Source organism: Phragmites australis, chromosome 13, assembly GCF_958298935.1.
Source record: "Phragmites australis chromosome 13, lpPhrAust1.1, whole genome shotgun sequence".
NCBI lineage: Eukaryota > Viridiplantae > Streptophyta > Magnoliopsida > Poales > Poaceae > Phragmites > Phragmites australis.
The window spans coordinates 104,785-129,127 of NC_084933.1; the positions used below are offsets into that span (position 1 = coordinate 104,785).

General features: G+C 43.2%; 1 long non-coding RNA gene across 1 annotated transcript; it reads left to right on the forward strand.

The window, feature by feature from the left end:
* The first annotated feature begins 19,678 nt into the window (after positions 1 to 19,678).
* Positions 19,679 to 20,304, forward strand: LOC133889773 (uncharacterized). The gene is made up of 3 exons (XR_009903930.1): positions 19,679 to 19,874; positions 19,948 to 20,021; positions 20,172 to 20,304. It is a non-coding gene; the product is annotated as an uncharacterized LOC133889773 (long non-coding RNA).
* Positions 20,305 to 24,343: the final 4,039 nt, after the last annotated feature.

Below are 24,343 nucleotides of genomic sequence, written 5' to 3' on the forward strand. Positions count from 1 at the left end.
GTTTGTGACCCACATACCTCACTGATCTTAGAAAAAGCAGTAGAAGAGTTTTTAAGTTTGTTTCACATTCAAAAAAAAAGAAAAAAAAGCAAGCAAGAAGCAAAGAGTGCCAAAAAAGAAGAAGCAAAGAGTGCAAAAAAAAGAAGAAGCAAAGAGTGGAAAAAAAGAAGAGAGAGAGAATTAAAAAAAAGAGAATTAGTTTGCATTGCGAATTTTGTTCTATTGTGCTTGTGTCTATTATAGTTTTTGACTTGCTTGAGCTAGTTCTAGGAACATGTTCGAGCCAGCAACTGTGATGAGTATTTGGACTTTTATTTAGCTTTACTAATCTGATTTCAATTATTGTCATTCCTTGCTACTAAATATTGCCTATCCAAGCTACACCTTCTCTTGATCAGAACGGTTTCTCCCCTTGCAACTACTTCGCTTGCACCCGATAAGGTATCACGAACCAGCCACCAGTTGTGCCAACTGCAATGATTGGTAAGAACACTTGGAAGAGCGTGGTAAGACACTTGAGAGTGCGTGGCTCCACCTTCACCACCTAGTAGTCGATAGGGATAATTTATCTTTCATTGTTTTCTATTTTCGTCTAACCATGGCAGGAGAAGCATCGAATGCGAAAGAGTGTGTTTTGAGGGAAGAACTCACAATGTTGTTGGATGATCATCAACAAATTATTAATGAAGACATCGACAAGAAGCTTGTGGGAACCAATATTGCATTGCAACGACTTAATGAAACCATTGCAATGCTCAATACATGCTTTGATCGATTGGTTAATCCACCACCGAATAATAGTCGAGTGGATCCTCATGGTGCAGCTGATGAACAAGAGGAGTCTATCGCGGATGATGAAATTTTGAGACAAGAACGTGATGAATGACAAAGGAACCGATTGAACTTCAATCATCAAGATATGAGAGATAATAATTTTTAGCAACATAACCCACATATTAATGATGATCCATTTGCTAAGGTTAAGTTTACTATACCATCTTTTGAGGATGCTTATGATGCTGAAAGGTATTTAGATTGGGAGATGACAAAGGAACCGAGGACTATATATTGAAGTGTATTCTGGAGCTACAATTGAAGAAATACATATGTTTGCTCTACCACTTTGGGTATGTGTTTCCCTTCATGAATATTCTACTCTTTTTGAGCAATACATAGTTAGAAATTAGGACCAACTAACCTATGGTGACCTATGTGCAGTTATCACTGGATCCTCCTTGTCATCCAGCCAGACACCAGGAAGATCGTTGTTTTCGACTCACAGAATAATCCAAAAGAAACCTACCAACCTGTCATTGACTTGCTACAAAGGTAAAACCCGACCATTTTGTTATTGCTCTTGTAATATTTGATTATATTGAATCTAAATCTACTTACAGTAATAATCACACACATGCAGAGTGTACCTACAATACATCAAGAAGAGTGTCAGACATCGGCCATGCACGAAAAAATGGATTATTCGATATGACTTTCCTTGTAGGAAGCAGGGCCTCGACAATAATTTATGTGGTTTTTATGTAATGGAATTCATGCACGGATTCAATGGAGATGTGTCGTACCACGTGGTCGATGCTGAGGTATGCGACATACATCTTGATGACTAATTTTCAGGTCCGACACGTGTTCATAAGGATTGATTTCTTCAATTGTTGAAATTGCAGCTCCTCGCGCTATCCAGAGATCGACTCATGGTCATTGAAGTCATCGCACTTCAAGAACAATTTGTCAGGTTCATCAATGAGCAAGTCATCAGTCCAACCGGTGGGTTCCATGAATTTGGCTCCTCTCTCTCGTTACCTTCATCCAACAAGAAAAGGCAGAGTTCGGAATCTTCCATTAGCAAGAAACCTTAAACTCTTTTTCATTTTTTAATGAAACCTCACATGTATACGGTGTATATATATATATTGTGATAAGACTTATGTTCTAGGAATGAAATTTATATGTGCTTGTGTATATATGCTGTGATAAAACTCGACGTCTCGTAAATTAAATTTATATATGTGTCTATAAATATACCATATACTATTGCCAGCAACTGCCAAAATTTGAAAATGCCACGGAATTGGCGGCAACCGCCACATTTTGAAAATGGTGGGAAGTACCTTTCAGTGCCAGTTTGTGGATCGAACCGGCACTGATAGTGATTTTTAGTGCCGGTTCCATACTCGGCATTGATAGTCACGGATTATCAGTGTCGAGTCCAAAACCGACACTGATGAGGTTTTGGAACCGACACTGTTTACCTATCATGTAGTAGTGCTAGTTTCTCTTTTACACACACCCACACACACATACACACACACACACACACACACACACACACACACACACACACACACACACACACACACACACACACACACACACACACACATATATATATATATATATATATATGAAATCTCAAGGTAGCACCAAGATCATTTCATCTGACTTGAAACCTCCACATTCTGGTCCGGCAACAATGAAATAACAGGTCATATATATAAGCTCTATTTTTTCAGTTGTTGATTGAAATAATTGAGACTAAAATATATTCTGTGAGATAAAAAAGCTCTTTTCTATTCTAAACGGAATAACAAAACTTTTACAGCTAGCAATTGTTATTGGATCAAAGCTAAAGTCAAATAAATCTGGTGTAATCTTGTTCACACTTTTTTTATTCATTCAAGTCAAAATTGTCCTATCACAATTAGATCAAGGGCGTGTGTGTGTGTATAGACACACATGTTGCATTTTTACATTAATGAACATGTTTAAAGAAACAAAAGTGCATTCCATTCAATTACATAGGTGCTAATTTAACATGAATGAGTAGCACTTATATGTGTGCAAAATTTCAGCTACAAAAACACCATTGTTGATTTATTATAGACCTTAACACATATAGAAGCTTGAGCTAAGTGTGGAAGAGTTGAGCATGCATCACCACAAATCATTAATTTGCAAGAATTTAAAAATTGCATGATTGAAATAACAGATCAATTCATCATGAAAAAATCAGGTGCTCAAACAGCCAGATGTTGTTAAGACACTCCCTTAAAAAGACTTACTTCAATGCCCCATTTTGCTAAAAGAAGTGATATAAACATTAGAAGTACTTATGAAAGGCAGGTTTCTTCTTGCAAAAATATTACAAGGGTAAATATCCCGTGATAATGTGTTCAATAAAATCAGGTGTAAAAGTTTAAAAAATCTAAAATAGGAAAAAAGGAAAAGGCAAATATTAGTGATGTTCACTAATATTTGCCTTTCCGTGTATCTCAAATGCAGTTATGTTTGGTCTTGACATTTTTCATGGTTATATATACTTGTAGGACATATCCGTGTTTGGGAATTTTGGGAAGTTCCACACTGATTTTCAGAGAGTTTGCAACATTTAGCAAAATTCAACATATGTGCACCGAATTATTAATGGCCTAATAGCAACCTAAAGGCAAGTAATCGCAATGCGAAGTTAAATAACCTTTTATTGAGATCAACCAGACCATAGTTTCACAGCTCAACATCATTACAAGTAAACATCGGTAATCCAGTATCCTAGATTCATTAAACAACACAGCATAAGTAATTCCTTGTCCTAAACTGAAAAAACAATACGGAGATAGTCAGGGTGCTGGTATCCACGCGTAGGAGACCTTGGATGCAATCGGGTACAAATTGTTTCACATTCATCCAATCAGAGACCCATGGATAAACAAAGCGAAGATAAATAACATTTTATTGAGATCAACTAAATTATAGTTACACAGCTCAACATCATTATACAAGTAAACGTTAGCGATCCAGTACTCAAGATTCAGTGAAGCACAGTGGGCCAGAAGAGCATTTTGGGGTGGTAAGGATGGGGGACTTACCAGATGGGGCGCAGCGGCTTGAGGCGCACCGGCGGCGGGGGATGGGAACCGCCAGAGGGGGCACAATGATCTTGGAGGCGCACCGGCGGCAGGGGATGGGGACCGCAGAAGGGGGCGCATCGGCTTGGAGGCGCACCAGCGGCGGGGGATGGGGACCGCCGGAGGGGGCGCAGTGGCTTGGAGGCGGGGGGACGCGCACTGGCGTCAAGGCGAAGGAAAGCTCACCGGTGGGGGGCTCACCGGTAGGGAGATCCAAGGAACCGCCATGGAGGAGTCGTCGTGGAGGAGCACGAGACGGCTAGGGTTGTAAGGAAAGAACTTGATGGTGGGTTGGACAAAACAGAATATATAGAGCATTAGTACAGACGGGTCATAACTCCTAGCCGTCTGTACAAATAGTACAGACAGGTTATAACTCTCAAACATCTGTACTAATATCATTAGTACAGACAGCTTTTTAGGAAATACTATCTGTACAATTAGTACAGACGGGTGATAACTATGACCCATCTGTACTAATACCATTATTACAGTTGTCTTTAGTATAGAACCGTTTGTATATTTTATTTTCCATAAATCATTAAAACTTGCAAATTTTTAAATAATACATGCAAACTCGAAATGAGAAGAAATTTATATTAAATTTATGATTAAATATGTACTATCACATGGTGTAAGTATCATTGATGTTACTATAACAAAAAATTTAACTTTAACATTAAACTTAAATATTAAATTCATAACTAATTCACTTTTGCATATTACATTGCAATATATAGGTATATAACAGTCGACTAACATCATACAACTTTAACCAATCAGCCATTCTTGATGATCGACGCGTAGATAGCAAGCGGCCCCGGTTAAAAGTTGTTCTTCGTTAAGGGCGATGCCATCTCCAAGAGGGTACTCATCAAATTGATTGTACTCTTATTTGTTCACGACATTCTCAACTCCGACAATCCTTCTTTTTCCCTGAAGGACTACGTGAAGCTTTGGATTTGCCGGGTCTTGCACATAAAAGACCTGGATAACTTGCTTGACGAGTACAAATGGTTTGCCTTTGTATGCGGCACATTTGAGGTCAACAATAGTCATTCCGTGCTTGTCTACCTTAACACTTGAGAGTGCAACCCAACGGCACCGAAAGAGGAGGATCTTGAAACGTATATAGTCGAGTTCCCAAATCTCCTTTATGTACTCATAGTAAGCACATACCACACGTTTGTCCTGGAAAGCATCTATGCGCACACCGTTGTTCTGTACCATACTCTTACTACCACGTGCTCTGGTATAAAAGGTGTACCCGTTTATGTTGTATGCTTCAAATGTCACGACTGTGTGACTTGGCCATCTAGCCAACCAGCCAATATTGTCTTCTGTTGAACTATTATTACTGACTTGCACTGCCAACCAGCTGTTGAAGCTACGGTTATACTATTTTGTGATCCAAGCCTCCGTACGGCCTAGATTCTCTCTACGTAGCACGTCCTTATGCATGTCGATATACGGGGATACTTTAGTCATATGTTGTAAGACCGTGAAATGGGCTTTAGATAACATGGCAAAGTCAGCAATGATTGATTTTCTACCTATGGTCCCCTTCCCATCCAACCTCCCCTCATGGCAAGACATGGGCACACCTATTGGTTTAAGCTGCTCCATGTAATCGATGCAGAACTCAACTACCTCTTCGGTTGTGTAACCTTGGATGATGCTGCCCTCCAAACGAGATCGATTCCGAACATGCTTCTTGAGAATTTTCATGTACCTCTCAAATTGGTACATCTGACGTAGGAATACTGGGCCGCATATCTTTATCTCTTTCACGAGGTGAACGATAACATGTGTCATGATATCAAAAAACAACGGAGGAAAGTACATCTCAAGATGACATAGTGTCTTCACCACATCGGCCTGTAAAACATCAAGTACTTCAGGATCGATGACCTTCTGAGAAATTGTGTTAAAGAAGTAACACAACTGGCTGATTGTATCTCGGAGATAGATAAGCTGGATATTTTGGACTGTAATAGGAAGCATCTGTGTCATCAACACATGGCAATCATAGGACTCCATGCCAAGTAATTTCAAATCTTGCATCCAAACAAGTTTCGAGATGTTGGTGGAGTAACTGGGCGGAACTTTCACACCATGCAAGCACCGGCACAGTTCGGTTCTCCCGGCCTTTTTTAGATTATAGCAAGCAGGAGGAAGCCTCATTCTACCTTTTTTGGAGGGCTCAGGTGCCAACTTGGGCCTGATCTTCAAATCAACCAGGTCAAGCCTTACATTGAGGTCGTCCTTTGTCTTCCCTGGAATATTAAGTAAAAGACCAACCAAGCTTTCGCAATGTTCTTCTCTACATGCATGACATCGATGCAGTGACAAACTTCAAGGTACTTCCAATACGGTAGCTCTCACAATATCGATCTCTTATTCCACATGCCACCGGTATCCTTAGATTTTTTACTCCCCTTTCCAAACACAACATCGAGATCTTTAACCATATTATGCACCTCTTGATCATTGTAGTGTCTTGGACATAAATCTCTCTCCCTCGTTCCATCGAATTGTTCCTTCATGTTGCGGTACAGGTGATACCTGTTAAGGAACCTACGGTGGTGCATGAACACCATTTTGTGCGAGTGGGGCAGCCACATACTCGTGGTACCATCTAAGCAATGAGGGCATGCCATGTCTACTTGTTTACTTTGACCCGAAAGGTTATGTGGTGCAGACAAATCATTGATCATGCAGAACAGCAGGGCACGTCGCATGAAATTCTCCCTTTTGTACACATCCCATATTTGTGCCCCTTCGTTCCATAATATTTTTAGATCTTTCACCAATGATCTTAGGTACACATCAATATCGTTCTCAGGTTGTTTCGAGCCTTGGATAAGCAGCGAGATCATCAAGTACTTCCGCTTCATACACAACCAAGGAGGTAGGTTGTAAATACTGAGAATAATTGGCAAGTGTTGTGCCTGCTACTCATGTTCCCAAAAGGATTCATCCTTCGTGCTCAAAGCAAACCTTATATTCCTCGGTTCTACACCAAAGTCATCGAAGATCATGTCGATGTTTCTCCACTGGGGAGAATCGGCAGGGTGCCTTAGCTTTCTATCTTGCTTGTGGCACTCTGAGTACCAGCACAACAATTTGGCCTCTTTTTTATTCGCAAACAAATGCTTAAGACGCATAATTATAGGCGGATACCACACCACATTAGCAGGAATTCCTTTCTTCACTTCGTCGTTACCTGATTGACTCTTACGCTTGTATCGAGATACTTTGCACACTGGACATAAATGCAAGTCTGATAGATCTTTACAGTAGGGGATACAGTCATTCGGACATGCATGTATCCTTTCTACATCCATCCTCAATGGACAAAGAACCTGCGTTGCTTCATATGTGCTTTTGGTCAGCTCATTTCCATTTGGAAACATGCCCGATAAGAGTTCTAATAGCACCGTGAAACTCTTGTCTGACCAACCATCGCTTGCTTTCAATTTAAGCAGTTCAATCACGGATGACTACTTTGTGTATTCCGGTTTGCATCTAGGGAACAATGGCTTCTTCGAGTCCTCGATCAAGCAATTGAAAGGATCTAAAGACCCTAGAGGGGGGGTGAATAGGGCACTAATAAAAACTTAAACCAACTACCGAATTCTAGAACAAAGAGCAATCTTCGCCTAGAATGAATAAAAGCAACTAGACGACTTAGCAAGCTAGAATGATAAGTACAAACATACAAGCATATAGAACATAAGTAAAGTGCGGAATTGAAACTTGCATGAAGGAAATGTTAGAAGTAAAATGCGGAATGTAACAAGAGTAGGGAAAGGGGACACCGAGTTTTTCCAGAGGTATCGAAGAGTTGTCACTCTCCACTAATCCTCGTTGGAGAATCCACACAAGGATGTCGCTCCCCCTTGAGTCAACAAGACTCAAGTGCTCACTAGTGATTGCCACTTCTCCATCTCCGGATTGGCGGGCATCAAACCAAGTACACGAGCTTCCTGGGGCTCCCACAAGACCTCCAAGAGCGCACCGAGAACACCTCCAATCTCCACCACTGGCTATGTGTTGTCAACCACCAAGAGTAACAAGCTAACTGGTTCACTTGATCCCTATCAAGCATAAACAACAGTTAGATGCACACTCGCTACTCTTAAAACACTAATGAAGTCCTTAATCTTCATTTAAGAACTTGCAAATCACCTCAAGTGCTCTCCCTTGCTTCTAAATAACACCAACTGTGTATGAATACTTCTGGGTTGCAAAAAAGACGTATGAAGTCAAGTGAGGGGGTATATATAGGCTAGAGGTCCAAATCTAGCTGTTACCCAACCACTCACATTTTCTATGAACACCGAATGGTCCGGTGCACACACCTCTGTCATCACCGAACAATCCGGTGAGACTACTTTTCTTCACGTGTTGTCTGTCATCTGTCAGTAGCCGTTGCAAAATGGTCCGGTGTTCCTTCACATAGTATCATCGAACAATCCGGTGACTTATAAATCATTTCCTCCAAAAATACTAAGTCACTGTTAAATAGTCCGATGATAACTCCCTTATGACACCAGACAATCTGGTCAGTTCAACTTGGATTTTCTCCAGAAAAATAGTGCTTCTGTTAAATAGTCTGATGTATGCGTCCTTCTAATCACCGGATAATCCGGTCCATTCAACTCGGATTTTCTCTGAAAAATGACTCTTCTGTTAATGCTCCGATGCAAAATTCCTCTAATCACTAGATGATCCGGTGAGGTCATTTGAACCCTTCATAGAGAGGAAAAATAGTCTGGTGAGTTTAAACCTTCTCATACCGGACAATCCGGTGAGAACAAATTTTCTGGAACTCGTCCAATTTAATCGATTTTGAGTTCTCACTTCTCAACTTCTCATCCATGGGCTTCTATGAGCTACCTAGTGCTAGATTTTCGCAAGTGTGCATTCAACCATGTCTAGACTCAACTAGGTTAAGCTACAACACTTATCCCCACTTTATAGTATGGTCAAAAAGACGAAAAGAGACCTATGTCTACTCTAAGTTTCCTTCAACACCTTGTGACACTTAGAACTAGAAGATCCTTAATCTTGACTCAAATGTCCTTTTGATCGACCAATAGAATTTCATGAGGGGCCAAGAAAACCCATTCAATCATTGTGAACTAAAAAACTTGATTCCCTTCAAAACATACGCATTAGTCAAAATGATACGGTTGTCATTAATCACCGAAACACTTACCACTTACCTAGGGGCCTAGATGCTACACACATGAATTTGTTAAAGTCTCTCTGAGTACTCAAGTTCATATCTGCATCGCACAGCATCTGATCCAACCTATTATCGTCACCTGCAGCACCATATCCATCATGATTTGCACCAAATTTCTCATCATCTTATCTTCTTACTTGGACTTCAGGTTCTTCGATGATACAAACATCTTAATGTAACACATTCTGCTCTTCACCATGTTTGGTCCAATACGTGTAGCCCGGTTTGAAGCACTTGATAATCAACTGCTCTTGGATCTGTAGGGTTGCGCTCTGTCTAAGAAGGATATTTCGTTTCTACAATAGCAACAAGGACAATATATAAATTCAACACCCTTCTCCAATCGATCCTCCTGACAGCTGCCAGAAAAGCCATCACACCATCAAGATACATTTGGTTATGAGAACCGTACATCCAGCCACGACCCATCTACAATGTACAAAGTAAATTAATATCAAATCAACCTAATAAAAGAGAGCAACCAAGCTTTTTGTCGAAAAAATGGAGCTACCATACATGCATGCATGCATGAACCATATAAATAACAATTAATTCTAAAATAATTAATGATTATCATTATATTATATATACATGAATACCTAAAAATAAGGGCAAACATTAATTCAAAACTTATCGTTAAATACTATAGTTATTGATAATTTTATGTTTATATACCAAAAATCCAAAATTTATCTACAACACTAGATTAAAGCTAGTCATTTATAGTATCACATAATTAAACCTTCATCTATACTTTGAGCTTCATATATACCTAAAACAACTAATATATTCTAGATCATCGTGAAAACAAATCTAAGTCTAGATGTAGATATAGTTGATCTCTCAAGACTAAATTAGAACACCAATCTACATCATCTAATGAATACAACAAAACTATGTCATTATGGAAAAAATCTAGATCTAGATCTAGCTAGCTCTCCAAACCAAAATAGAACATAATGTTTACTTTGGAGAAACAAATGCCAATGAATCTTCAAGCTTTCACCGAAATCTAACAAATTTTTTGGTCAAAATCGCCCTCTCCCTCCACTGCTCTTCTTACTGTTCGTGCGCCATTGCTCTGCTTCGATCTAGAGGTAGCAGATGATGTACTGTTCTAAAAAAATACATATGGCTTCATATTTGGAGCCGTCTGTAATAAAGTGTCCCACCTCCCCTGGCTATTTTCTCAGACAGCTCGTATTTGGAGCCATCTATATTAATTATACAGACGGTTCCTGTTTGGAGCCGTCTGTGATATTATTTTTATTACATACGGCTCCAAATACGAGCCGTGTGTATTTATATTACAGACTCTAATTTGGAGCCATCTAAGATACTGGTTTTATTATAGACAGCTCGTAATTAGATTCATCTATAATATTAATACAGATGGTTCCCAACAGAAACCGTCTGTACTAAAATAGTCCCACCACTTTCGAATGGGTCTTGTCATTATCATAGACGGTTTTTCATTAGAGCCGCCTATGATAATCTTTGTATACACGGCTTCATAGAACCATCTGTACAGGGACGTTCCACAAAATTATTTCTGTAGTAGTGCATGCTCATGCTCGTGCTTCTTCGTATGCATGATTTCATGTTAGTAGGATGATCTGATGGTTAATTAGAAAGCCTTAGGATCTCGATTACTGATTCTCATGGGTTTGCTATTAAACCTTGAAATACTCTAAAGAAAATCTACAATTGATACCGTGCGCTTGGGGCATAGAATAAGTGTATTTAGAAGTCATCAACAGGTGGTCCGTGGCGAGAATGCAGTTCGGTGCGACCCTGCACGACGGCGAGGGAGAGGCTACGCGAATGGTGCCGGGCCCGTCATTCCTCTCCTCTCTCCTCGGCGGCAGGAGGTAGCCGGAGTTTGGCACTGCATTTTGGTCTGGCCAAGCCGGATTGGGTGGCGAGATGGACGAATGACGACGAGCTTGTGTGAGGTCACGGGTCAGGATGGAGGCGCGGATGGATAGCGCGCTTGTGGGTGGTCACGGTGGCGTCAGGCGTGGATGTGGTCAACAACGAGCTCCTTGACGACGACGAAGAGCGCCAACCTCTCTGCCGACGTGGTTTCTATGATGTCGGCCTTCGTGTCATGCATTTGCTTGTATGCGGCCTGCATGCCACGTGTGTGCATGGCAACGGCCACCGACGAGGTCTGTGCCGGCGGCGCATAGGGCTTTCTTCTATCTTTTTTTCCTTTCCTTTCTTCTCCATTTTTCTGTCGTGGTTGTGTCTGGAAGGACACTGCTGCTAGTGAGTTCTGTGGCAGCGGCTGCTCGCCAACGTGCGGATTGGCGACGAGGATAGCCGGAGGAAGAGGAGAAAAGGAACAGGAAGGCAAGGTCTGAAGACAAAGGCCAGAGGCGACGGGACCTGTGACCTGCGCTCGCGCGAAGATTCCAGAGGACATGTTTTTTACTATATATCGTAACTTTGGGCATGTTTTTTACCATCCGTTAGAGATTGGACGATGGCTGTCTAAAAAGATGACGTGGCTCAATGGGAAGACAGCGAAAGCGACATCGATTGGAATGTTAGAGATTGTTATAGCTTGGTTGAATTAATTAAGTATCTTGATTTTTGCTTAGCTATGCTAACCTTTCATAAGGAGAAGTATTCGATCAATTACTCGAGGATGAGCAAGATCTAAGTGTGGGGGTGTTGTTGGCATCGCTTATTGTATCATTTTATGTATCATTTCATGTGGTTATTTGATATATTTTGATCACTTATACCAATCAACGCCTAACGATTAATATGTTGTGTTTTTGGCCAAAAGTAATAAGTTTCAGAAGAAGAAAAAAAGCACGTATTTCGAGAAGAAATAGAATATATTTGGAGATTCAATTTAAAGATGAAGAAAAAGCCCAAAAATGAGAAGAAGGACCCTAGAGTCATGGGCTACGAGCCCTGATAAAGTGGGCCCAGGAAGCCCAGGGCACCCATGGGCGTGTGGGCCCCACAGAGGCGGTTCAGAGGAATCTTCTGAAAGATTGAAGAGCAACCGACCTTGCCTCGAATTGGAATGTTTCCTTGGCGGAGAAGGCCAGGAAACATGGATAATCAAGACTTACAATTATGAGACTTTGCCGATCCCCGACTATATAATTGGTGGCCCTCCAAGCCAAATCAGTGAAGAGTTTTCAGAAGCAAGTAGTCGAAATAGGGTCGAGACATCGAGAGGAGGGACCTCGAAAAAAGTCATCGAATTTGCTTGAAGTTTAGAGGGCACCCATGGGCGGCTCCTAGGTGACCATGGGCGTTCTCTCCTCTGTGTTCGGGCTCTACCTCCCTCTTGGTTCTCGTCAACTAGGTGTTGATCTCATGCAATCTCCCCTGTTTCTTGCGATGATCTTCAAAGGTTTGATGGGGTAAATTGCATGTCTTCCTAGGGTACTGGGGGAAGCTCAACATGTAAACTCTCTTTATTATTATGATATATTATTGGTGTTTGGTCTATACAGTGTTTGCTTATGGCTCGAGACATATGCTTTTAGTAGGTTAGATGGAAATGTGGTGTTTGGATTTAGGTTTGCCAATATATTGTTATAATGCGCAACTAACCTAGTTACCGTGACAGGGTAAGAGATGAAAGGTTATCAGTTTACTGTGTAACCGCCATAATCTAAGTCTTCTAATCTTGCTTAGAGAGAGGGAGCATGCGAGTGAACCTAAGTCCTAGGGGAGATAGTCTCATATATTGTTCGATCCTTAATCGTAGTTTGATCCTTAACCGTATTTTCTCCTTTCGTTCTACTCTTCTTAGTCTTGTTCTTCCTTAATCATCTCTTGATCTTTGTTCTAGCTGGTAGTAGAGTCTTTAGATTGTCTAGCTCAACTCCCACTTGTTCCTTGTAGATTCGATATAAAACCTTGGAATACTCTGAGGGAAAGCTACAACTGACACCATGCGCTTGCGGTTTACTTTAAATGTGCATAGAAGTCAACAACAGTTGACTTTCTAGCCAACCTCTTGGTTCCGAAATCCAAAGACACGGATGTTGTACTTGGAAAGGGCTAGTCAGCAAGGGCAATAGAGTAATGAAATATACTAAAGGAAGTACAATACCTAGAAGCTACACTTAGATCCCAACAGTGACTGTGAAGAACTAGTACCCTTCCTCAGAATTAAGATATGCATCAACGAATCTCCAGGAATGAGAAAATTGTTTCAGATAGAGACTGATCGTCAGATCGAAAGAGTAAACTAGATTCTTGAAGGGGCAAGAGTTCTAAAAGTATGATACTAGTTGGAGTAAAAGTCTTACATATGCAAAGTTCATCCACAACCCTCATTTGAAGCTTTGGAAGGCAGGAAGTTTGGAACAACCTTGTTCTGAATGAAAGCTATGAAGAGTTAGGTCTGTGAGACAGAAGTTTCACGAGGAGCCAAGAAGCAAATCCAAGTGATTTGGGAGGATTCAAAGACTGAACAAAAAAGGCAAAGAGTATAGGGTCATCATTGAGGCATGCAAGTTTCTCAATGAGAGATGGTTCACACAGACAATTGCTTAGAAGAATCATATACCATGGTTTCAAGCAAAGGCCTCGATGAGAAATGGTGTCCCAAGTTCACATAGATTGTTGCCAAAAAAAAAATCATCACACCACTACTGGAAACGATGTGTATGCTGAGTGCCTACGTGTATGCCGAGTGCATTATATCAGGCACTCGGCAAACAACCACCTACGCCGAGTGCCCGACCAACGCACTTGGCAAACAATTAAGCACTCGGTAAATACCTCAACAAACACTCGGCAAACAACAGCACTCGGCAAAATAGAGAAAAAACACTCGGCGAATTCGGGCACTCGGCAAACAACGCGCCACGTGTCCCTCCGTTCGGTGGCTAACGGCGAGTCGCCCCTTTGCCGAGTGTCGTCTAACGGACACTCGGCGAGTGCCCGATATGAAGCACTCGGCAAAAGATTTTTTTTCTTTGTTTTCTTTTTGGTTTCCTTTTGTTCTCTTTTCTTTCTCGTAATAACAACCAACCAAAGGCCGCCACACATCGATTCCAGTACTACTACAGTATGGTTTAAGGATGATATTGTTATGAACTTAGAATTCAGTCGTGCTTCAAGATTGAGATGCAGCAGATGTGGACTCCTGGGAGCGGCCCTTGGAATCAGTTGTGCTCTGAAGGAGAATGACAATTCTTCTTCCTTGCCTTAAAAAAGGAATTTCTCACCAAGCTGCCCTTCTGATATATGGGTTTTGCTTGGTTCATCGTTAAGTGCATCAGAGAAGGTAGCTGGTAGCATAGTGAGAAGTGGTGGAACAAAAAAGCGACTTCATTTGGCGATTCTTGGATGGATAACATGTTTGCTATATTCCATTGAAATCTAACTTTATGGACAACTCTTTTTCATAAGAAATTATTTGATGGATATAAGTCAAATTTGATCTGCAAGTACATAAAATAACGAACAAAAATGGGTAGAAAAACATGAGACTTGCCATAGTGTCATGATATGATACGTAGAGGTTGAGATAAAAAAATTGAGAAGGTTTCGCAAAAGTTGTCACGTACGATGCTTAGAAACCGAAGCATCTCCGAGGAAGAATCGTGGTCTCGAGAGGGAACGGATCAGGTTTGAACCTGAAGTGACGTTTGAATCGTCATTTGACCTTAAAACTTTTTCTACACTCAACATACAACATAGCATATTCGATGTTAAAATTTGGCATTTTTCTGGGTCCGTTTGCTATTTTTAATTCATTAAGTGCATTTCTAGGCTTTTAATGGATATAAGTCAAATTTGATCTGCAAGTACATGAAATAATGAACAAAAATGGGTAGAAAAATCATATTCATGTTGTTGAGTCTATTTTTAGGCCTTACCCAAGAAATGAAAAGAATTTTGAAATATCTGGGCGGCAACACTCGACCAGCAACATGTAGCTTATTGGTTTTTTAATTCTAAAAAAAGCAAACGAAGTCAGAAAAACATGAGACTTGCCATAGTGTCATGATATGATACGTCGAGGCTGTGATAAAAAATTGAGAAGGTTTCGCAAAAGTTGTCACGTACGATGCTTAGAAACCGAAGCATCTCCGAGGAAGAATTGTGGTTTCGAGAGGGAACGGATCAGGTTTGAACCTGAAGTGACGTTTGAATCATTGTTTGAGCTTGAAACTTTTTCTACACTCAACATACAACATAGAATATTTGATGTTAAAATTTGGCATTTTTCTGGGTTCGTTTGCTATTTCTAATTCATTAAGTGCATTTCTAGGCTTTTAATGGATATAAGTCAAATTTGATCTGCAAATACATGAAATAATGAACAAAAATAGGTAGAAAAATCATATTCATGTTTTTGAGTCTATTTTTAGGCCTTACCCAAGAAATGAAAAGAAATTTGAAACATCTGGGCGGCAACACTCGACCAGCAACATGTAGCTTATTGGTTTTTTAATTCTAAAAAAAACAAACGAAGTCTGAAAAATATGAGACTTGCCATAGTGTCATGATATGATACATAGAGGCTGTGATAAAAAATTGAGAAGGTTTCGCAAAAGTTGTCACGTACGATGCTTAGAAACCGAAGTATCTCCGAGGAAGAATCGTGGTTTCGAAAGGGGACCAGATCAGGTTTGAAGCCGAAGTGACGTTTGAATTGTCGTTTGACCTTGAAACTTTTTCTACACTCAACATACAACATAGCATATTCAATGTTAAAATTTGGCATTTTTCTGGGTCCGTTTGCTATTTCTAATTCATTAAGTGTATATGTAGCCAAAAAAAAATTTCAGGTGTTTGCTGAGTGTTCTTGCTTTCACACTCGGCAAACACAGTTCTTTGCCGAGTGTCTTGCTTTTACACTCGGCAAATAAGTTCTTTGCCGAGTGTTATAGATTTGACACTTGGTAAAGTCGACACTCGGCAATTTACCGAATATAGGGTTTCCCCACCCCGCGCGCGGGGACAGATCAAAAACTATCCCGCGCGCGACTTCCCTCCTGCCGCCGCCACCTCGGCCCGCCCCCGCCCCCCCTCCGCCGCCGCCTCGGCCCGCCGCCGCCGCCAGCGCCCCCGCGCCCCTCCGCCGCCGCCTCGGCCCGCCGCCGCCTCGGCCCGCCGCCGCCGCGCCCCTGCGGGCCGCCGCTGCCTCGGCACGCGCCCCTCCACCGCCAGCACCGCCACCCCCCTCCGCCGCCGCCTCAACCTGCCGCCGCCGTCGCCGCGCGCTGCCTGACGCCGCCTCCCCCGCGCCGGCCAGCGCCACCCCGCGCCACCCCCCTCCGACGCCCGGGTACAAGGTACCGCCACACGCCATGCGCCGTTGAAGCCATGTGCTCCTCCCTCCTCCGGCCACCCCCCTCCTCCGGACAGTATTGCCATGAGGACTTCATATGTGACTCATGTCATTGTGAGCATGTGTTGCTGGTAGCACATGAAGTAGATCATATGGAGTCCTCGTGGCAATACTATCCGGGGAATGGGTTATGAAAGTTGATTCATATTTCAGTTTGGGTTGTCCTCTAATTAGTCTTTAGATGGTTGTATCATCCATATTTGTCATGCCTGTGTTGTTGTGTTGTTATGCCTGTGTTGTTATTCCAGTTTTGCTATTTATTACAAAGGAGGTGCCGCCGAAATTTTGAATTTTGGCTAATTTAGGCTTTAGGATGTGCATGTCGCGTAACCTATGCGTCTCCCGTTTGAAAGAGTTATGGTTATAAATATGCAAGTCTTTGCATATCTATAACCGTAACTGTTTCGAATTGTCCACATTTTTTGGACAGCCCGAGGATGTGTAGATTGGGTTCGTTTCAAAGCTCTACTCCGATCCGAGACAGAGTTTCGGCAGCGTCTCCCCGTTGTTCTCCGGATACACATTCTCTTGGCTTGTTGCCGAGACGTATATTTGGAGAACAGCGGGGAGGTGCTGCCGAAATTCTGTCTCGGATCGGAGTAGAGCATGGAAACGGCCCAATCTACACATCGTCGGGTGGGATTAGGACCTATCTTTACCTATTAGATAGTTTGATGCATGCCGATTCCCTCTTATGGTAAAACACAAATATTTGATGGAAATAATTAATTGTATAGGTAGATGAAATTGATTTTTATATTACTTGCTGAATAAAAAATATTATATGTGTATGTTTCCCAATATGTTAGGGGATGGATGATCGTGAGTGGATGTACACTGGCCGCTCTAGTCAGGGTTTTTTGACCGATGAATGGATCCAGAAGACCGATGCATTCTTGGAATTAGCATTTGCTAGGCCTAAGGGACCTCGTGGAACTTGGTGCCCCTGCAGTATTTGTGCAAACGCGCGTCAACAAACAAAGGAGGTCATGGGTCAACACCTTTGTAAGAATGGGTTTATGCCACACTATACCCGGTGGACCTACCATGGTGAGTCCGAACGTGCCAGAGAGGATGTGGTGCGTCAACGCACCAACGACTATGATGTCGGGGTCGGAGACATGCTAGATGACTTTCATGACGCACATTTTAATGAAGCACGTATGGAGGAAGTGCCGGAGTCAACCGTAAAGGCCTTTTATGATATGTTGTCTACGGCGCAGCAACCCCTTCACGGGCATTCCAAGGTTTCTCAACTGGATGCCATCGGACGCCTAATGGCTATCAAGTCCCAGTTTAGCTGCAGCCGAGAAACCTTCGATGCAATGCTGACAGTTGTTGGTAGCCTTCTCCCGGAAGGTCACATTCTGCCAAAGAGCATGTACGAGTCGAAGAAAGTCCTCCGTGCACTTAAGATGCCATATGAGCAGATACATGCTTGTCCAAAGGGATGCATCTTATTTAGGAAAGAACACGCGGACACAAAGTACTGTGTGAAGTGCAATTCCTCTAGGTATCTTGAGGTAGACTCTGGTGATGGTCAGAAGAGGCAGCTCACAATCCCCGTGAAGATCCTTCGGTATCTTCCATTCGTACCGAGAATCCAACGGCTGTATATGACTGTGGAATCTGCTAAACAGATGACATGGCACAAAGATGGGCGTCGATACAATCCTGACAAGCTGGTACATCCATCGGATGGTGAAGCATGGAAGAGGTTTGATCTGATTCATCATGAAAAAGCTCTAGAGGCTCATAATGTACGAATTACGCTCGCAACTGATGGGTTCAATCCATATGGTATGACTTGTGCCTCATACAGCTGTTGGCCCATGTTTGTTATTCCCCTCAATCTCCCCCCCCCCCGGCGTCATCTTTCAACGACTGAACATATTCCTGTCGCTGATAATTCCGGGGCCTGAATACCCGGAGAAGAATATGAGTGTGTACATGGAGCCGCTGATGGATGATTTGGTCCGTGCTTGGGAGGATGGGGTCTGGACATACGACCGAGCTACAAAGACAAACTTCAAAATGCATGTTTGGTACCAGTACTCCCTGTATGACCTACCGGCGTATGGGATATTCTGTGGCTGGTGTGTGCATGGGAAGTTCCCATGCCCAGTATGCAGGGCGGCTCTGATGTTCATTTGGTTGACAAAGGGTGGCAAATATTCTTCCTTCGACAAGCATCGATAATTCCTTCCTCTTGACCATCCATTCAGACAAGACATGCAGAACTTTACGAAAGATGTAGTTGTCGAAGGCTTAGCACCACCTAAGATGACCGGTGCCGCGGTTCGTGCTCAGTTAGACGCTCTCGAGGCCAATGCCCAAGGAGATGGATTTCTGGGATATGGTGAGCAACACACCTGGACTCACAAGCCATGCTTGTGGAATCTCCCCTACTTCGATGATCTCCTTCTTCCACATAACATTGATGTAATGCACACTGAAAAGAATGTCGCTGAGGCCATTTTTGGCACAATCATGGACATTCCTGAGAAGACGAAGGATAACGTTAAGGCTAGAGTTGATCAAACGAGATTATGCAATAGACCAAAGCTAGACATGGCCCCTCCCAGAGGCGGGAAATCGTGGACGAAGCCAAAGGCCAATTTCGTTCTTACAAGGGCCCAAAGGAGGGAAGTACTTGAGTGGTTCCAAACCTTGATGTTCCCTAATGGGTATGCAGCGAATCTGAAGAGGGGAGTGAATTTAGCTACTTTGCGAATCAACGGGCTCAAGAGTCATGACTATCACATATGGCTTGAGCGGCTACTGCCGGTGATGATTTGAGGCTATGTCCCCGAGGATGTTTGGCTAGTGCTTGCGGAGTTGAGCAATTTCTTCCGCTAGCTTTGTGCTAAAGAGTTATCTCATACCGTGGTAGCAGACATGGAAAGACTGGTGCTTGTGTTGCTCTGTAAGTTGGAGAAGATCTTTCCACCAGGCTTCTTTAATCCGATGCAACATATGATTTTGCACCTCCCGTATGAGGCACGAATGGGGGGCCCGTGCAGGGCCGTTGGTGCTACTCAATTGAGAGATTCCAAAAGATTCTTTGAAATAAATGTAAAAATGAATGCAAAATTGAAGCATCCATAGCCGAGGCATACATCCTGGAGGAGGTGTCAAACTTCACAACAAAATACTATGCTGACAATCTTCCCAGTGTGCATAATCCACCCCCTCGTTACAATGCTGGCAACCCCGAAGATGAATCAAAGCTTAGCATCTTTAGAGGGCAACTTGGCAGTGCAAGTGGTGCGACTAACAAGACCTTGCAACATGAAGAGTGGCGCACTATTATGTTGTATGTCTTGACCAACCTATCCGAAGTGGAGCCGTACATGCAGTAAGTGCTCAATACATTATTTCTCAACTAGTCACAAGTTTGTGTCCAACTCCGCTTCTTCTCATTGTTATAGGGAATTCAATGAGCAATTCTGGCATGAATCAAGGGAACCTACCCTCGAGGAAGCTTCGGCCCTTCTTAGAGATGGTGTGGGAAATGACATGCCCGATTTCATTTCTTGGTTCAAACAGAAAGTACTTTCTAACTTGGCTATTACACCAACTTGATTTCATTTCTAACTTGATTTCATTTCTTACATGCGACTAATACACCAAGCTATCCCGCTTAAACTTGTAGGGAACAACCGACGAGTCTATGAGTGCCGACTTGAGACAAGTTGCTGATGGTTGTGCCTATAGGGTCAGGTCATTTAAGGCTTACGACGTGAATGGATATCGCTTCCACACAGCAAGCCACGAGCAGAGTCGGCCCAATCATAGAACAACAAATACCGGAGTTTTTACTCCAGGCTTAGATGGGGCTGAGTACTACGGAAGAATTGAAGAAATATACGAACTGAATTTTGATGGGAGCAAACCTCTGAATCCCGTCATATTCAAATGCCATTGGTTCGATCCAGGAGTAGTGAGACGGACCCCTAATCTTGGGCTAGTCGAAATTCGACAATCAACCGTCTTACCAGGAGACGATGTCTATATTGTGGCTCAACAGGCCACGCAAGTTTATTATCTCTCGTACCCGTGCAAAACCGTTGAGCGTCTTAAGGGTTGGGATGTTGTGTACAAGGTACTGCCACACGGTAAACTACCAGTCCCAAACAATGAAGATTACAACATAGACCCCAACACATATGATGGAGAATTCTTTCAAGAAGATGGCCTCGCAGAGAATTTTGAGATCGACTTGACGGAAGCTCAGGGCATGGAAGTAGACAATGAAACTGGTGCTGACGAGGACGAAGAAGACGAGGTTGAGAATGCGAGGGACTTGTAATTACTTGAGCGGTTACATTTAGGCAATGACGGTGATGACGGCATTCCTCCTCCCGAGCATCAGGATGATTATTTCAACACGCGTGATAGTGATGATGAGACTTATGATCCAGCTGATCCCGATGATGATGATTATTTCTAATAACTGTATATTTATTTCTAATAACTGTATGATTTATTCTTTCTCATAGCATGTTTTTTTTAGTATGCTTCATTTATTTACATCAAGTTATAACATCCGTACTAATTGGTTTACTCGTTCTCATAGCATGGGTTTTTTAGTATGCTTCATCTATTTAGATCAAGTTGTATCATCCGTATTAATTGGTTTACTCTTTCTCATAGCAGGTGATTGAAGCATGGTGGGCGGTATGAGGAAGTTAACGTCGCTATACAAAAAGGCGACGGGGAAAGCCACGGATGCAGGTGACGGGTCCGGAAAGAGACCCCGGGGAAGACCTCCAGGAAGGCCGAGAGGCGGAGGCAGGGGTGGAGGAGGTGCTTCTATACCTGCTATTGAGGAGGAGACTGAGTCGCCTCTAGGTGCGGCTGAGTCTGAGTCTGACTCGCCTATACCTACAGCTGCGACTCAGTCTGGGGATGAGGAGGAGCAGGTAGACCAGGGGGTAGCTCTAGCTCTACTTCTTCTCGTGTGTGGCTGCGTGGTCCTTCTAGCCTCCCGAGACGACCGGTGCCAATGGCTAGACGCCTGCTCATTCGACCAGATGGAGAGAAGTAAATGGCTCTCTCTACTCTCACTATTTTTTTGCCTTTGTATCTTCAATATTTCAACACATACTAATAATTTGCCTTTACACTTGTGTAGGAACTGGCTGAAGGTTGGCGAGGGTGACCACTCACGCCATGTAAACGACATCCTTGGACTTTTGATCAAGGAGAAGTTCCCTGGCATGGTTACTTTGGGAGGAGTAACCGAGCCGGCATACACATGGGCCCACTATGCAGCCGCGCCGGACGCCTATGACCGGGAGGGAAGGGTGTTTCCCAATAGAGCCGAGCGGGTGAAGGCCGAGCTGTGGGTAAGTTTCTTTCGCACTACATTAGTCAATACTAATCGCATGGAAATTATTTAACTAATGACTGGATCCGTCACGTCTATATGCAGGATTTTTTTAGATGCGAGCCAGGCTTGGAGGCTAGGGCAGCTGCTGTCGTCGACAAAGCTGCCAAGAAGCTTGTTAAGGATATGCACTATGAGGCGCGCGTCCAGGCCGTGATCAAATTTCACGCGGAACACCTTGGAGCGAAGGTGACAAAAAAAGACGCTAGGACCATATTTCTGACCCGGGAGCAATACCTGCAGGTAAAGTACATTAAAGCTTATTATTCCTTAGATTACTAACACTTAATTTCTTCTTCTTATATATCATGTACTTGATTATTTAGGTGCCTCCGGGGTGGTGCGCCGGAGACCTTCCGTGCTGGGCGGTGATCGTGGACAAGTGGTGCGCTCCCGAGTGGGAGGACAGTCACAATGCTTGCCGGGAAAGGCGATTGTTGATGCCTGGCGCGCCACACCATCAAGGCAACCTCAGCCTAACTGGTTTCGTGGCTAGATGGGTATGCAATAGCATCTGTTGTTCCCAAGCTCAATTCTCCTTAATTTCTGTGCGGCGCCCCCTTTATGAGTGTTATTACTTTTCTGTTGCAGTCGGCAAAAAATGATGGTCAGCCTCTCTCCCAGTTCAAGGCTTACGCTTTGGCCCATAAGTCAAAGGCGATGCACGGGGTTGCTTATGACCCGAATGACCCGGCCTCAGCGTACACCAACGAGAACGTCAAGGCTCGCCTGGATGGATACACATCGATGGCAAAGGAGGTCCACGGCCCAGACTTTGATCCGAGCAAGCATGATCTTGATGGGGAAGTGGTTATGAGGGCGGGAGGAGGCAAGAAACATGGCCGGTTCTGGATTGGCGACGGCACACTCGATACGGCCACCACTCCCTCTCTCTCTCAGCTTAGAGCTCAGCACACGAGCTCAGGTCCGGGTATACGCCCTCGCCCAGAGCCTACACGGATTGCGATGAACGAAATCCAGGTTAGTTCTATTTCATTCATCCTCCACGATCTTTACATGCTTTGCATTGGAACGATGATGAGATTGCGCTGACATACTGTAGGCCCAGCTGGATGAAGAAAGGAGGCTCCGGCACGAATTAGAGAGAACGTTCGAGGAGAGGCTAGTGGCAGAACGATCCCAGTGGTATGCGATGATGACGCCCCTTTATGTTGCAATGGGCCAAACTCCGCCACCGATGCCACCGCCTTCTCGTCCACTTGCTCCACAGGCTCCATACACTCCTGTAAGTTAGTTTATAACCTTGTAATCACCATTATTGCCATTCCTACATCCATAGAGTGTTGTGCTAACTATCTCCTCCTTTGTGCAGTATCCATCAGAGGGATCGAATACGCCTGGAGCTGGAGGTTCTCACTTTGGTACTCCACCTCACTTTGGTTTGTTCTCCTCACTTTGAAAACTTACTTTTGTAACCCTATATCCATACTTACCATTTCTGTTTACTTTCAAATGCATACTTCTTAATTAGCGTTTCTGCTCCTTAATTGATGCAGGTTAAGGTGGTAATCAAGTGTTGAGTCCGTTACGGCCTGCTACATTTTCTTTTTGTTTGGACTATGTTTTGCTATCTTGTCACAACAATTTGTCATGTTTGTGTCACTTGCGATAGTTTATGCGCTGTTTGTGGCATATGTGATGTTTATGCGATGGTTTATGTGATGTTTGTGTAATATACGATGTTTATGTGATGTTTATGTAATATGCGATGTTTATGTGAAGGTGGTAATCTGTGAAATATATATAAATTGTTTTGAATTGCAGCGACAGTTTTGAATCTGGTATGGATCAATTGTCGATCTGGTAAATAACAGTTTGCCGAGTGTAACACTCGGCAAACCGGACACGTGTCGCAAGGCTATTCAATCTGGCATTTTGGATGCCAGTTTGCCGAGTGTGCTCCAATACACTCGGCAAAGAGTGCCACGTGTCGCCAAACTGTGCTATCTGGGCGCTATTCTATGCTCACTTTGCCGAGTGTCCTCCAATACACTCGGCAAACGTGCCGTGATTTGCCGAGTGTATTCGACGGACACTCGGTAAAGTCGGCAAACTGCCCAAAAAAGGGACGATGTGCGAGCGCCACGTGTCCTCTTTTTGCCGAGTGTATCCCTTAGACACTCGGCAAAGAGACCGTTAAAGCCCTGCCGCCGTTAGGTCACTTTTTTTTTTCCGAGTGTCATATTTGGCTCTCGGCAAATATGTTTGCCGAGTGCGCGATATAAAACACTCGGCAAACATCTGTTTGCCGGCACTGTGTATGCCGACAGTGCTTTGCCGAGTGTTACACTCGGCAAACACGTTGCCAAGTGTTTTTAGGCACACGGCAAAGTCTCGAAATCCGGTAGTGCACTAAGTTATTCTCGCTTGGAACCCTAGATAATTTCCTCCAGATACAGTTCCTCCAAATAATG